This window comes from Bos taurus, chromosome 9, assembly GCF_002263795.3.
Source record: "Bos taurus isolate L1 Dominette 01449 registration number 42190680 breed Hereford chromosome 9, ARS-UCD2.0, whole genome shotgun sequence".
In the NCBI taxonomy this organism is placed as follows: Eukaryota; Metazoa; Chordata; class Mammalia; order Artiodactyla; family Bovidae; genus Bos; species Bos taurus.
This window is the reverse complement of record NC_037336.1, coordinates 38,593,091-38,607,732: the sequence shown is the minus strand read 5'-3', so window position 1 is coordinate 38,607,732 and position 14,642 is coordinate 38,593,091. Positions and strand designations below refer to the sequence as shown.

General features: G+C 45.4%; 1 protein-coding gene across 4 annotated transcripts in view; it reads right to left on the bottom strand.

The window, feature by feature from the left end:
- The window catches only part of FYN (FYN proto-oncogene, Src family tyrosine kinase), a 212,087-nt gene that overhangs the window by 173,228 nt on the left and 24,217 nt on the right, over positions 1 to 14,642 (bottom strand). For 3 of the 4 annotated variants that reach the window (XM_005210788.4, XM_005210791.4, XM_010808438.4), the window contains exon 2: positions 9,897 to 9,936. The exons of the other annotated variant lie outside the window; for it this stretch is intronic. The gene's annotated coding sequence lies outside the window, so the exon portion shown is untranslated. The remainder of the gene's footprint in view (positions 1 to 9,896; positions 9,937 to 14,642) is intronic. 4 annotated transcript variants of the gene reach the window in all.

The window sequence follows — 14,642 nt, the reverse complement described above, 5'->3', positions numbered from 1 at the left end:
TCAGGCTGCCTGTGCCCGACTCTGGAACCATCTCGCTTTCTCACGGTAGCCTTGTTGGAAGGACTATGCAAATGGATGCATTGTTTCATCTCTTCTTGTGTTAACAGAAATGGTCCACTTCCTTTCCTTCACTTTACACCCTGACTTTCTTCAGCGGTGGTGTATTTCACAACTTCACGAACACCCCACGGCTTCCGAGAAGCAGCTGTGTTCACTTGACAGCGGGGGCTGCTCTCCACAGACCACACGGGACCCGCAAGGGAGGATCGGTCTTCAGTGGAGGCAAACACTTAAGACAAAGATCAGGGCTGCACATCTGAATACTGAGTTCTAGTCCCTCCTTCAAAGTCCCCCCGCGAGCTGATGCCCCCGGGTGCGCTCCAGGAAGCGGGGCGCTCTGTTTGCTCGGAGCAAACAGGTATCTCTGCCCTCAAAGTAGCAAACAACCAAGTACTCTTCCAACCCCCCTTCCTGTGGCACTGCCTCCATCTCATGGCGCTTTCACGGACTGTCTGAGTGACAGATTACAGACAGAGAGCACTCTGACGTCAGCAAAGTTCCAGACAGTCACTAAAACACAGCTGAGCAAGGTGTGAAAACCTGGGCCAAGTGACAGCTGGGTTTGTTGGACTCAGGGTTGACTGCATAGCCCTCCCAAGGGCGCAAACATCAGAGGGAGCAGCAATGACTTGGAGGGAGGTCCTTGTATGCGGGCCTGGGAGGTTTGTCATCCTTGCTTATTAGGGATGCTTTCATCAAGATGTGCTTACAGAGATCACAAATAATTCTCAGATGAGAGGAGATAGTTAATAGACTGGAAGAAAGAATGTACACTTGAAACCAACACAACACTGTACATCAACTATATTCCAATAAAAAATTTTAAAAGAATGTAGAAGAGCCAAGATATAGACAGAGAGAAAACAGAACAGAAAGAAAGGAAGGAAGGAAGGAAGGAAGACCAGAGATTTTAAAGGATGTTAATAGGCTGAGCCAAAACAACAACAAAATCCCTCCAAGTTAACAGATAAAAATCCTGCTTTTGACTGCAAAAAAGAAAGAAAGAAAGAAAGAAAGAAATCTACTGCATAAATATAGCTGATGTCGGTGCCTGCTCCAGACTCCTGAGCCTGCTCTGTTGGGACAGCTCACCCTGATCATAAGCTCTGCCATGTCCCTGGGTGGGAGAGGCTCCAGGACTCTGACTTCAGAGTCCCATCAATGTTATGACTCTGACTTCTGAGCTGGGGCTGCCTTTTACTCTCTGGGCTCAGTCTCCTGTTCTGGGCCCCACCCACTTCTGGCAGTTGATCCTCTAAGTTGTTCTTGTAGACCCAAACCTTCTACGGCTTCCTGCTGTGGTCTTGTCCCCATTCTCCACCACTCCTTTCATCTGGCCCCTTGACTCATTCAGCCATACAATCCTGCTATCCAACAACATATGTCCATCCAGACTGCCACCCGTGGAAGGACTTCCCCAGTGCTAGACCTTCCCAGCTCCCTTCATTGTCTCCTGTTACATACATGCTGCTCATATGTCCCTGTGAACGTGTCCCTGGCCATGGATCCGTCTGTTCTCCAGATTCTCATCTGGAATATTCTGGATTCCCAGCTGACCCCATCCTAAAGCCCAGACAGAAGCCCAGCATTTTTACGTGGCAGGGGCAAAGGGGATGTGTTTAAAGCAATTAATATTTTAAAGTCTTAAGGATTTTTATTGAATACAAGCTCAATGCAAGCTAAGAGTGCCACAGAGCAGCTGAACCAGAGACGTGATCCTGGTCTGCACTGGTTCAGCATTTAATGATGCAGAAAACGTGCATCTCACAGGCCTTAGGAGTCTTTGGTGTAGAGACCTTACTCTATACTGGCTGAGACATCTCTGAAGTACTGTTTGTGTCTGAGTGCCATGCTTTCAAAGAGGCAATGACATAAAGGGAATGCATCCAGGAAGAAGTAACCAGAATAACAGAATTTCTGATATCAGGTAATGTAAGAAGGTTTGTAAGAACCAGGGCTGTTGGCCAGGAAAACATGGATTTGCGGGGATGGTTTTTCAGGTTAAGCGCTCTTGCATGAAGGAAGACCAAGAGGCTCATCTGATGGGCAACAGCTTGAGGGCCTGCAGGGACACACTGGAAGAAGGGCTGACGCAGTGACTGCTCATCCCATTCTGCTCCTTGTCTCCATGACCCTGTCTCTGTAGCCGTTTCTCTCTCAGACTGGAAGATCTGATTTCCTAGTCCCCTCCCTGCTCTCAGAGCCCCTAATTCTTCATTCTCACATTAATTCCAATCTGAGAATGAAGACAGGCCTGGCCTTGCCTTTTCTGAGTGAGGCCTGGGAGACAAGGTTAGTTCCTAGGTCTTCCACGTGGTCCCTTTCAGGAAGATCAAATTCACTCAAGTAACTTGCAAAATAAATGGTGACAGGCTTTATGTTTCAGGAAATGAAAAACACAGAAATTCCCCCAAGAGAAGGTGTGAGAGGCAGAAAAATGTCTCCCCCTCCCTAAAGTATACTCTTCCTAATTCCTGCAATTTGTGAATATGACCTGACATGAAATGCTGTGATATGATAAAGCTAAGAATGTCCACAGGAGGAGATGATTCTAGATTATCCAGCAGGTGCTCAAAGCCATCACTGGCATCCTTATAAGAGGGATGCAGAGGGAGATGAGACGGAGATGCACAGGGAAGAAGGTAGCCTGAAGGCAGAGGCAGGGACTGGAGAGATGTGGCCACAAGTCAACGAGCATCTGGAGCCCCAAAAACTGGGAAAGAAGAGACAAGCAACCGATTCTCCCCCGAGATTCTCCCCCGACAACGAAAGCCTCCGAAAGGCATGTATTCCTGCTGATACCGTAACACTGGACTCGGACTCCCAAAGCATGAGAGACCAAACCTCTGTTGTTTTAAGAGACCACGTTTGTACTCAATTGTGATGACAGTCACAGTAAACTAAAAGGAAGGTTTTCTGATTAGTTAAATTTTGCTGAGGGCAAAAAGTGGGCAGGAATAACCTTCTTCAAGGAAGAAGTTTGAATTTGTATGTGTTTTTATGGCCTATTCCAAACCAGACTTAGAACAAGTATGGCTCTGCTTTTAAAAGTGTTTGGGGACAGTGATAAAAGGCATCTTTTAAGCCATTCTGAGTGCACATTTTACTAATAATCTTTGCTTCACACACAAATTCAGCAGACAGTAAGTCCAAGCAGGGCAGACAACCAGCTGGTTTAACCTCCACCCAGCAGGCCTCCTCACTGCTGTGGAAGAGACGATCCAGCAATCTGCCTGCACACATGGGAGGAGAGAGCCTCCAGCATAGGTGGGATCGTGTCTTGATTCTCTATTGTGATGTGGGCAGCATTTCTCCCCACCCTCACCTGGCAACATCCAGCCTTCAGAGAATGATGAATGCTACTTAGATGAGCAATACAACAGCATGATCCCCCAGCCTAGGAACCGGCCTCGGAAAGAGCAGGAAGGTCCTGCAGGCCTGCCTAGACTCCCACCACCACCATCTCTCCAAGTCAACTCTCATGCTGTCACCCAGGGGACCGCCTGGTGGCACCAGGTCAGGCTGCAGGACATGGTTCCCGTTTTGAGTTTCTAACAACTCCCTGATAAAAACATCATTACTATTTTAAAAACCACCCCATAAGGGAGAAAGTCCTTTTAAAATCAAGGAAGGGAAAATGAAAGGTACATATAAAACTACCAGTTTGATGACATGAGGCTGATGATGATTCATTTGTCTTCTGCTCAAGAGAACCTCAGGACAGAAGCTCCAACATGGAGAGGAAAGAGACCGAGACCTAATTTAGATCTTGCTGCTTCCAAGATTCAAGTCCTCGGGTAAATCATTTCATTTCTGTTGAGCTTCATTTTCCTCACATGCAAAACAGGACAACTGAATAAGATGACATGTGGTCTACACAGTGGTTGGCCCACCTGGGTTCATCAATGTTTGAGGAAAGGATAAATTAACTCTTCTGCATCCAGCAGCAGACAATCCATCCCAGCCTTTCAGCTCTTTCCTTGAATCACAATCTAATACTGTTAGCCGCAGTTCTTCCAATTGCCATCAATATCTGCCTGAGTTTATAATATCTAGGAAGACGGATCTCTTATTATCTAGGAAATATTATCTAGGAAATATATCTAGAAATATTATCTAGGAAATAATCTAGGAACTGGCATAGGCCATGTTTTTTCTTCTTGGACAGTGGTGGTGCTTAGTTTTTACAATCTAGAGATATATGTCAAAGAAAGTTGGTCAGTTATTATGGGTGATGCATAACAACTATTTTTAATCCAGGACTTTTAAAAGTTTGCTCTTCAATCTAAAACAGAATTCTGTGCAAGTTTCTTGCTCGTAAACACAGACATTCCCTCATCCCCAACCAAAAGCCATTCCTTTTTCTTGATCCCTAATCACCAGGAGAACAGGCTGTGTCAGGCTTGGCCTCCGCTAAGTGAAACAAAGGCTGGTCTTTCCCGATGCTCAGTCACCAGTAGAATAGGTCAGTCTGTGTGTGAGGTTGGGGCGAAGGACATGGAGAATGGAAGCAAACTGGGCATCTCACAGGTCCTGAAGTTGGCAGTATTCTACGCACCTGTGTCAGAGGGCCTAAGGGACCCACAGCACCTGGGGAGCCCTCCCCTCCATTTAGGAAGAGCAGCTTCTACAGACAGCAGGGCATTACACTCATGCTGGTCCTCTTCTCTCTCTCTCCTTCTCCTTAGAGCAAGCAGCATACTCAGGGAGGTGGTACCCCTAACACCAAACCCCCTACATGCCCACGGAGACAGCCGCATGCCTTCCCACTGACCAGCATTCTTAAGCCTTTGGACATTCCATATAAGTCCTGATGATCCTCTGACCCCTGGAAATTATATTACCCCCACTACAGGCTTCCCTGATAGCTCAGTGGTAAAGAATCTGCCTCCAGTGCAGGAGACGTGGGTTTGATCCCTGGATTGGGAAGATCCCCTGGAGAAATGTATAGCAACGTACTCCAGTATTCTTGCCTGGAGAATCCAATGAACAGAAGAGCCTGGAGGGATACAGTCCATTGGGTCACAAATTTTTCTCTTTTCAACTGGCTGTGTAGGAATCATACATGACTTTAAAGCTTATTTTCTAATGCAGTCTTGAATTTTGAACCATTAACTGTTTAGAAAGAGATCTTTTTTTTTTTTTTTTCCACAAGACAATTGGCCTCACAATAAGAATCTAGGATTTTTTTTTTTTATCATTTCTTTTGGGACTTATTAAAACAAAAGACAGACTGAAAAATGGAGTAACTTCTATGTGCATTCTGCATTTACACATGAATACAGAAGCTACTCCATTTTTCAGTAACTCACTGAGAAAAAGAAATTCACTGAGAGAAAGGAAACAACTCTAAAGCAGGAGGTAACTTTTTAATTTACTTTTCTTTCTCAAGGATGATTTTAGTTGAGGTGGCCTACCAAAGAGACAGTAGTATTTTGGCCATATTTGAGGGACTGAAGGCAGCTATCTAAGCCCTGCAAACAGCTGGGATAACAGTAGAGGAATTCTTAGTCTCACTGCAACTACAGATATAACAGGGGCCTCTCTCAAGGCAGACGCCAAAACACTTTAATCATGCTGGACAAAGGCCATGTAGGGTACATGAAAATCAAACCTCTCTCCCCAGAACTTTGAGAGTAGTTATGACCAAAGAGATGCTAATCACATTCATTTAAATAGGTTTAAATTACTAAGTAAGATGACTCAATTTTATCAGCTTTTTATTTTAAAAAGTGCATTTTTGTTTTTCTGACATAAAAACAAAATTCAGTCAGTCAGTTCAGTCACTCAGTTGTGTCCGACTCTGCAACCCCATGGACTACAGCACACCAGGCTTCACTGTCCATCACCAGCTCCCAGAGTTTACCCAAACTCATGTCCATTGAGTCGGTGATGCCATCCAACCATCTCATCCTCTGTCGTCCCCTTCTCCTCCCGCCTTCAATCTTTCCCCGAAAATTACACATTCTTTAAAATTCACTTGAGGATGGGTTTCACTTTTAGAAGACACACCTTATATATTTAAACAAGTGATTTATGGAAACTATACTCAGAAGTATATTCCTCAATAATTCTATAAGATTCTGTGGGAAAAAAAAAAGTTTAACGTTTCCCTTGTGTTCTTACTGCTCCTCCCTTCAGACTTGCTTTACTTGCCCAGATGACTTCATTCTAAGAATTATCTATTTGTTTGTCTGCTTGAAACTGTACTTTTGAGGATAGGGAGTGATCATGCTATCTCCATATAATGCTATTAACAAGCATGATTTCCACAGATAAAACCCATTGCTGGAGAAGAGAAACATGATTTCTGGCGTATACAATAAAGTTTTTAACTTTTCTACCTACCAACGTAGCTTTCACTGGGTCTCATTACCCCTCAATTTGGTCCTGTGGCATTCAATACCTTAAGAAGGCATACTAGGTACAGGCTCTAGGCTTCATACATGAAGAATTCAGACCGAAGGCTACATTCCAGGAGGAAAAAGATATTAGATGGCTACTGTACAAATAACTATGCCTCCAGCCAGACTGGGAGTCAAGGAAGACCTCTCTAGAAAGTAACATTGCTTTTTTACAACTTACTCATAAAACTTTTAAAAAGGAGATGACACAAATATACTCTCTCAACAGTCAAATTCATAGAATTGGAAGTGTATCAGTAGATGTCAGAGGGATGGAGGTGAGGTGGGGAGAGAGGATGGGGAGTTAGTGTTTAATGGGAACAGAGTTCATTTTAGGAAGGTGAAAAATTTGGGAGCGGATGGTGGTGAGAGTTGTACTTAGTGCCATTGAACTATATAGTTAAACATGGTTAAAATAGTAATGTTTTATATTATGTGATTTTTATCACAATAGAAAATATTAAAAGATACATTGAACACTGTATCAATTCCAAGGTAAGATGGGGCATGGGAAAGAGAGGCTTTGGACTGGATGAGTACGACTAGAATCCTTGCTACTACTATGGTGCCTTAAGCAACTCATGGTAAGGGACATGGTCACCTCGCAACATTGCTGTAATGGTGAAGTGCGGCACACATAAAAAGCACTCAGTATGTAGTGGGAATCCAGTAAACTACAAACAATAATAATAGAATGGATGCTGATGTATCTCTGAACTTTGACATGTCAAAACAAAGCTAATTTTCCTTTCCTAGTTCTATCCTTACAAAAATGTTCAACTAAAAGAGAAAACTCAAAAATCCATTAGGAAACAAAGACATTCTGACATCAGTGAATTTTCTTCACTTGGGTTGGCTAACAGGTATCATTTACTTAAACAATGGAGCTACACCCTGTACTAGATTCTTCCTGGCAGGTATATAAACACAGGCAAAAAGATTATTTGGCATATCTGTATCAGTAGCCTTCCTGGAGCATTAGAAAAAGATTCTGGAATTGAAGCTTTTGAATCAGAGCTTTTAAAATAGTGAACTCCCCTCTGGTGGTTAAGTGTTTTTCAGGTCACTAACTACTTGACTGGGAGGGTGTGGGCAGAACCCTTCAGAGGAGCCCAAACTCACTTGGCTCAAGAAGCATTTCCCAGCCCAGGTTTCGCTTCTTTCAGTCTAAATTCCCTCAGTGCTAACAAACATCCAACGCCCAAAACAGGGTCAGTTACACAGTTCATCCCACTGTTAGACACACCTTGCTGTCAGTACAATCGATCAGGCTCCACCTGCAAGGAGCTCCCAGCCCATGGCCAGCCTTATTAAGTCTTCTTTAGATTGTGGCCAACAACCACTTTGGAGAAGGCAATGGCACCCCACTCCAGTACTTTTGCCTGGAGAATCCCATGGATGGATGAGCCTGGTGGGCTGCAGTCCATGGGGTCGCTGAGAGTCAGACACGACTGAGTGACTTCACTTTCACTTTTCACTTTCATGCATTGGAGAAGGAAATGGCAACCCACTCCAGTGTTCTTGCCTGGAGAATCCCAGGGACGGGGGAGCCTGGTGGGCTGTCGTCTATGGGGTCGCACAGAGTCGGGCACGACTGAAGCGACTTAGCAGCAGCAGCAGCAGCAGCAGCAACCACTTTTCCTTTCTGATACAAGGCTCAAGTTAGAAAACAACAATAAAAAATACGTTTCGTGTTTTTAAGTTAAAAAATGAAGAATTCTACTTGGTCCTGGAAAAGGAATTTTCTCTCTACTGATGAGAAAAATGAGGCTCAGAAAGGAAAAGAGATTTGCCTAAGATCTTAGAGCATGTGAACAGTAGAGCTGAAGCAAGAATTTAATTCATTCCACTTGGGGCTCCCCACTCCATTTGCTAAGTAAGCCCTCTGGTCTGCCTGTGGGCTTGCACAGACAGATGCACCCCATCCATGAGCTGGATCTCCTGGCCTTGTGCTTGTGGTTGTGGGATTCACTGTGGCCTGGGCCGCATGAGGCCAGGCAGGCTCTGTAGCCTGGAGCATCACCAGGCACTTCTTGGATCCTCTCCCCGCCCTCATCTCTGCTGGGTGTTCTGCTGGTCCATGCTATACCACCCTGGGGTGGCTCCTGACACCCAGAGACTCTGGCTGCTGGAGGTCTGGCCTGGCCCAGGAGGGCCACAGGGTTCACCCCCATAGGGATGTCCCTCCTGACTTCTGGCCTCCACAGTCAAGATCTAACCCATGGGGTTTCTACAAAGGCTCCTTTCTACTGGCCCTGACTAGAGCCTTTTTACTTCCTTGAGTCCCTTGGTTTGTATGAGCTAAAAAGGCCAGGTTGAAAGGAGATCACAGATCATTCTGCAGAAGCTGGGGAGTTTGCATGGGGTCAAAGACCAGGGGTTGCTCATAACTGTTCTCAAACAAGGCTTCAAGAGAGTTGTATTTCCTTGACTTGAAAATAAAAGTGCACTGTCTGCAGACAGAATGGCTCTAGTTTAGGAAAAGAACCTCTTTTGCACATAAATTCAAAATAAGAAATAACATCCACGTCATTCTAGAATGATCAGATGGCAGTCCCTGACTGACCAGGGATCCAATAAAAGATTACACTAGAGGCCATGGGACTGGTCAGTGAAGTCTGGGGCACTGAAGGATCCTATAGCTGGCTGGTGAGACCTGTGTAAGTCCAGCCTTTTCTGGGAACCCAAGGGGCCTGGGAGGCAAGGGAAGCACAGGCAGAGAAGACTCACCCAGTCTGCAGAAAGAATGAACACGTGGTTCCTTCACACGCCCCCTCCCTCCAGCAGCTTCTCTGGATGCCCAGCCCTCACCTGGAGCTTCCAGAACCCTTTTTGCACAGCTCTATCAGACTGTGCGATAATTATCTCTGTATTGTCTTTCTCATTCATTTTTGTCTCAGCAGAGTCCAGCAAGGTGTCCAGCATCCAATGGGCACCAAAAAAATGTTAAGCGAATAAAAGCACACAGTCACACAGTGACTGCAATTTGAAGGTACAACTAGGGCAACAGTAAACAGCAGCCATCTGACAGTAGAGGAAAACCCAGCAATGAATGAACCTTCCCTTAACCAGTCTTAACCAGAAGCTGGAGGGCTGCTCACCCCCCACCAGCCCTTGAAGACTCAGCAGCCACAGGACAGCTGTTCTGTTCTATTTCTGGGCTGGGGAGACGTATCTTAGAGCTAAAACATATGTTCCCATAATTTTCAAAATTGAGTGTTACAAACAAGGAGAGAGGGGCAAGTAGCAGGTTGACCTAAGTAAGTTAAGGCTTTCTATATCATACACCAGCTCCACCTCCAATTCAACCTCATTCTCAGAAATCCACAGGCTCAAAGTCACAATTCCAAGTTCAACGTGGACCTAATCCTGGTGGACACCCCTTTCTAATTTACAAGGCACGTGCTTTTAGTGCAAAACTTGCCAACTTACTTTTTCCACGTCTAGATCAGCATCCTCCTTCTTCAAAAAACTGTAGAAGAAAAAAAAAAAATTACAAGGGAACTGAGCATTCTTCACCTGTTAACCACCCACAAAGCACTACCATAGAATTTTCACTTGCTGCAGACAATCGATTTGCCCACAATTTTTTTTCTTGTTCACACAATTGTTGTGAAGTCACAGTTGCCACAAACACCTGCCTGCAACTGCAAAGACCTGGGCCTGTACAACCAAAGGAAGCCAGCACGAGATCTTAAGTTTCCAGAACCAGGAAAAATAGAGATGGAGATCTTGAGTATGCACATGCATGTGCGCGCACACACACACACACACACACACACTCCTTTTGCAGAATGCCTATAAGTCATCCATAGCTGGGACATGTTACAAATGTGTCCCCAAGGTCTTGTTCAACATACCTCTTGGCTTAAATCTTTCCTTAGTCCCCAGACCCTATCTGCCCCACTTCCTGTCTGACTGTGGGCAAGCCTCACTGTCGAAGCAGGCTTCTTGGCATGGGCCTGCGTTCCCATCAGCTTGGGAGACCCTCTCCAAGAGGCTTTGCCAACCCAGCAGCCTGCACAACTTGTGCATGGAAACCTAGTCCCGAGATCACCTTAGAACCTTGTGTTAAGTCCTGGGTTCAGCTGATGCTGACTGATGGCACCCATGCCCACTTCACATGAATCTTTAAAATGCCAGGATCAGGACCTCCAGATTTCTCATGTTCTCTGTCTGCTGCTGCTTAGTCGCTCAGTCGTGTCTGACTCTTTGTGACCCCATGGACTGCAGCCCACCAGGCTCCTCTGTCCATGGGGATGCTCCAGGCAAGAATAGTGGAGTGGGTAGCCTATCCCTTCTCCAGGGGATCTTTCCGACTCAGGAATCAAACTGGGGTCTCCTGCATTGCAGGTGAATTCCTTACCAGTACTCTGCCTACAACCTGCCAATACTGTGTTCCAATACCTCATTTATTCTTTGTGATTCTAGCTGCTTGAACAAAGCTTCTGTTTTAATAAGGTGCCTAAAAAGAACAATAAAAACAGTTGAGTGGAATTATGTTGACAACAATATGTCAGGGTAGAAAGTAAAAGGTTTGAAAAATCTGCAGGAAAAAAAAGCAGAAACAATTTTTCCTATCTTAGTAGAGACTCAAACTTGCTTTTAGTATGATTCTTAGCATCTTTCTTTCTGGCCCATGGTTTAAAATACCCCCATCATAAATTATTAACCTCATCAAAACCATCCCCCCTTCATACACACACAAGAGAATTTTTACACTATTTGGAAGACTATATAATTAACAGTCACATCTTTGTTTTGTTTAATCAAAGATGACTCAGAATGAAGGGAAGAAAAAAATGACCATGGGGAAGAGAATTAGAAACTGATATATTGTCTTCCGCAGATGGGCATTCAAATCATGAACTCACTGCAGACATGCAAGAGAAGCAGCACAGAGGCTGGAGGGAGAGAATGGGCTAATGAGTTTGCCACAGTCCGTGCCTGGGCAACCCACAGCCCCATCTCTTCCTGGCTTCTGAGACACGCTGTCTTATTCTACCAAACGCCACTAGGCAATACATGCCTTCTCTTCTGGCTCCCCCACTGGGGGTCTAGACAGTGTTGAGCTATTAAAGAAAAAAGAAAAAGGAATTCTCTCTTTCTAGACATTTCAACTGGCCTCTCTATAACCTGCAAAGAGTCAGTCAGTACTATAAGAACTTTTCACCAAAGGGAACATCTATCTATACAGAGAAGACTGACGTCCATTCTTAAATACTTACAAAGAGGTTTAGGAAGGCTGTCATTCTGATATATGGACTTCCCAGGTGGTGCTGGGGGTAAAGAACTTGCCTGCTAAAGCAGGAGACCTAAGAGACAAGCGTTTGATCCCTGGGTTGGGAAGACCCCCTGCAGAAGGGAATGGCTACCCACTCCAATATTCTTGCCTGGAGAATCTCATGGACAGAGGAGCCTGGTGGGCTACAGTCCATGGGGTCGAAAAGAGTTGGACACAACTGAAGCGACTCAGCAGCAACAGCAGCAGCATTCTGATTTATAAAGTAGAATGTTCTAATTTGCCAGATGAGGGCTGCCTTCATCTGCCACAGAAAGAGCAGGTGGAGAATCATTACCCTCATCCAAAGCAGTGAGAAAACTTGGCCTCTCCCATGTACACAGCACAATAGCAACCTCAGAGGGTACCAAATTCAGCAACATGCTCTGAAAGAATGAGCCTTCACTCCATGGCTCTTTAACAATCAGTACTAAAAGGAAAACTGAAAACCCACTTGCAGCTGCTGGCTCACTACTACACAAAGAATCTTATCCATACGTACATACATGCAGCATCATCCAATTTCTTTTTCAGGCTTACTAAACAGACGGAGTTAATTAACAAAGACAATACATATATGCACCATCCCGAAGCCAGAAACCAGAAGGATGTCACAGCGTCAACTTCAAAGACTCACAGCAAGCACACACGGCCTGAGATATTTTTAGGCACCAGCTCCATTGTTTCAAAGAGAATACGGGTGGATGAAATAGAATTGCCTGAAAGTAAAATTCATATGACAACCCATCTTGAATGAAGAGTAGCTTTAGCTTTTTAAAAACCAGTTATACCATTCTTAAATAAAGGCTGTTTCTGAAAAGTACAGAACAAATAAATTTTGGTCATCAAATACTTAGATGAAATAGAGATAGTATTTTATTTCAATGACTCCTATATTTTAAAAGGGCTTCCCTGGTAACTCAGATGGTAAAAAATCTGCCTGCAATGCCAGAGACTCGGGTTCAATCCCTGGGTAGGGAAGATCCCCTGGAGAAGGAAATGGCAACCCATCCAATATTCTTGCCTGGGGAATTACATGGACAGGGGAGTCTGGCGGGCTATAGTCCAGGGAGTTGCAGAGTCGGACATGACTGAGCAACTAACACTTTCATGTTAAAAAAACTGACCAATTATTCACCTTTTGGCTTATTCACTCAATCGTGTCTGACTCTTTTTATTTTTTGCAACCCCATGGGCTGTAGCCTGCTAGGCTCCTCTGTCCATGGAATTCTCCAGGCAAGAATATTGGACTGGGTTGCCATTCCCTTCTTTAGGGGATCTTCCTGACCCAGGGATCGAACCCAGGTCTCCAGCATTGCAGGCAGATTCTTTACCATCTGAGCCTCCAGGGAAGCCCAAATAGTTGACTATTTCCATATAAAAGCCCCCAATTGTGGGTTTCTGGGCATTAGGGCATGGTCCATGCTTTTGTTCTTCCTGCTGAAGTAGTACTGATACTTTGTTCGAAAACATGACTGAAGTGATCCAGATTCCCCCAGTGGAAAAGGCAGATCCATCAGATCAGATCAGATCAGATCAGTCACTCAGTCGTGTCCGACTCTTTGCGACCCCATGAATCGCAGCACGCCAGGCCTCCCTGTCCATCACCAACTCCTGGAGTTCACTCAGACTCATGTCCATCGAGTCAGTGATGCCATCCAGCCATCTCATCCTCTGTCGTCCCCTTCTCCTCCTGCCCCCAATCCCTCCCAGCATCAGAGTCTTTTCCAATGAGTCAACTCTTCGAGTGAGGTGGCCAAAGTACTAGAGTTTCAGCTTTAGCATCATTCCTTCCAAAGAAATCCCAGGGCTGATCTCCTTCAGAATGGACTGGTTGGATCTCCTTGCAGTCCAAGGCACTCTCAAGAGTCTTCTCCAACACCACAGTTCAAAAGCATCAATTCTTCGGTGTTCAGCCTTCTTCACAGTCCAACTCTCACATCCATACATGACCACAGGAAAAACCATAGCCTTGACTAGACAAACCTTTGTTGGCAAAGTAATCCATAAACGCTGCAAATGTGTGATCAACTGCAGGAAGGGAAGCTGAAGGATGAGGCCTGGACCCAAAATGAATCCTCCCCACTCTCTAGATCAGCTCAAGTCCTCCATCATTGGGGGAATACACAAAGATTTTTCTTTTTAGAGGAAACTCCAAAAATAATACTGAGAAGCCCTCAACTTCAAGCTCCTTCTTGATACAGCCACCCCCACCCCACCCCTCCTGCTCTCCTATTTCAGATGCCAGGGGACCTCTCCCATGGGCACCTACCATATACCCTGTGAGAGGACAGTGCCAGCAGAGGAATACCCTGACCTGGCAAAGGGACACTGGCCACATGTTTGGAGAATGGCAAGAGGCTTGACAGTGCGCAGGCCATGGGGTGGGTGCAGACGGTGGGAGGCTAGAGGGAGAAAGGTGGGAAGCTAAGGCAGAGGCCAGGTGGTGAGAGACAGTGTACACCAGTTTAGAAGTCGGGCAGTGAGGGGCACACATCTGCACCCACCAGTATATTTTCAACCCACCTCTCTCTTAGGAAAGGGTAGAAAAACAGATAGAAGCCCCAGCATATTCCTGGCCCTGGACTAAGGATCCTCATTCCAGTCTCACTCACTCTGCTGGGTAAGTAGCATCCTCTCCTGATTGGCCTTCAGGGCCCAGGACAGAACCACCTTTCCGCACCTGTTCCCCTCTAGCCCTACTTCTATGAAGAATTGGATTTCCTCTCCTCCATGTGCCTATAGCACTTCAGGTAGGACTGGTCCCTGCCTCTCAATGGAACACCAGCTTGTCTGCGGCCAGAATGGCAGTGAGTAAGTACCGTGCTGGCAACACAAAGGGGACCTGTGCCATCTCTGTGGATGGAGGTGTGAAGGGTGGAGAGGGGCAGGGTGAC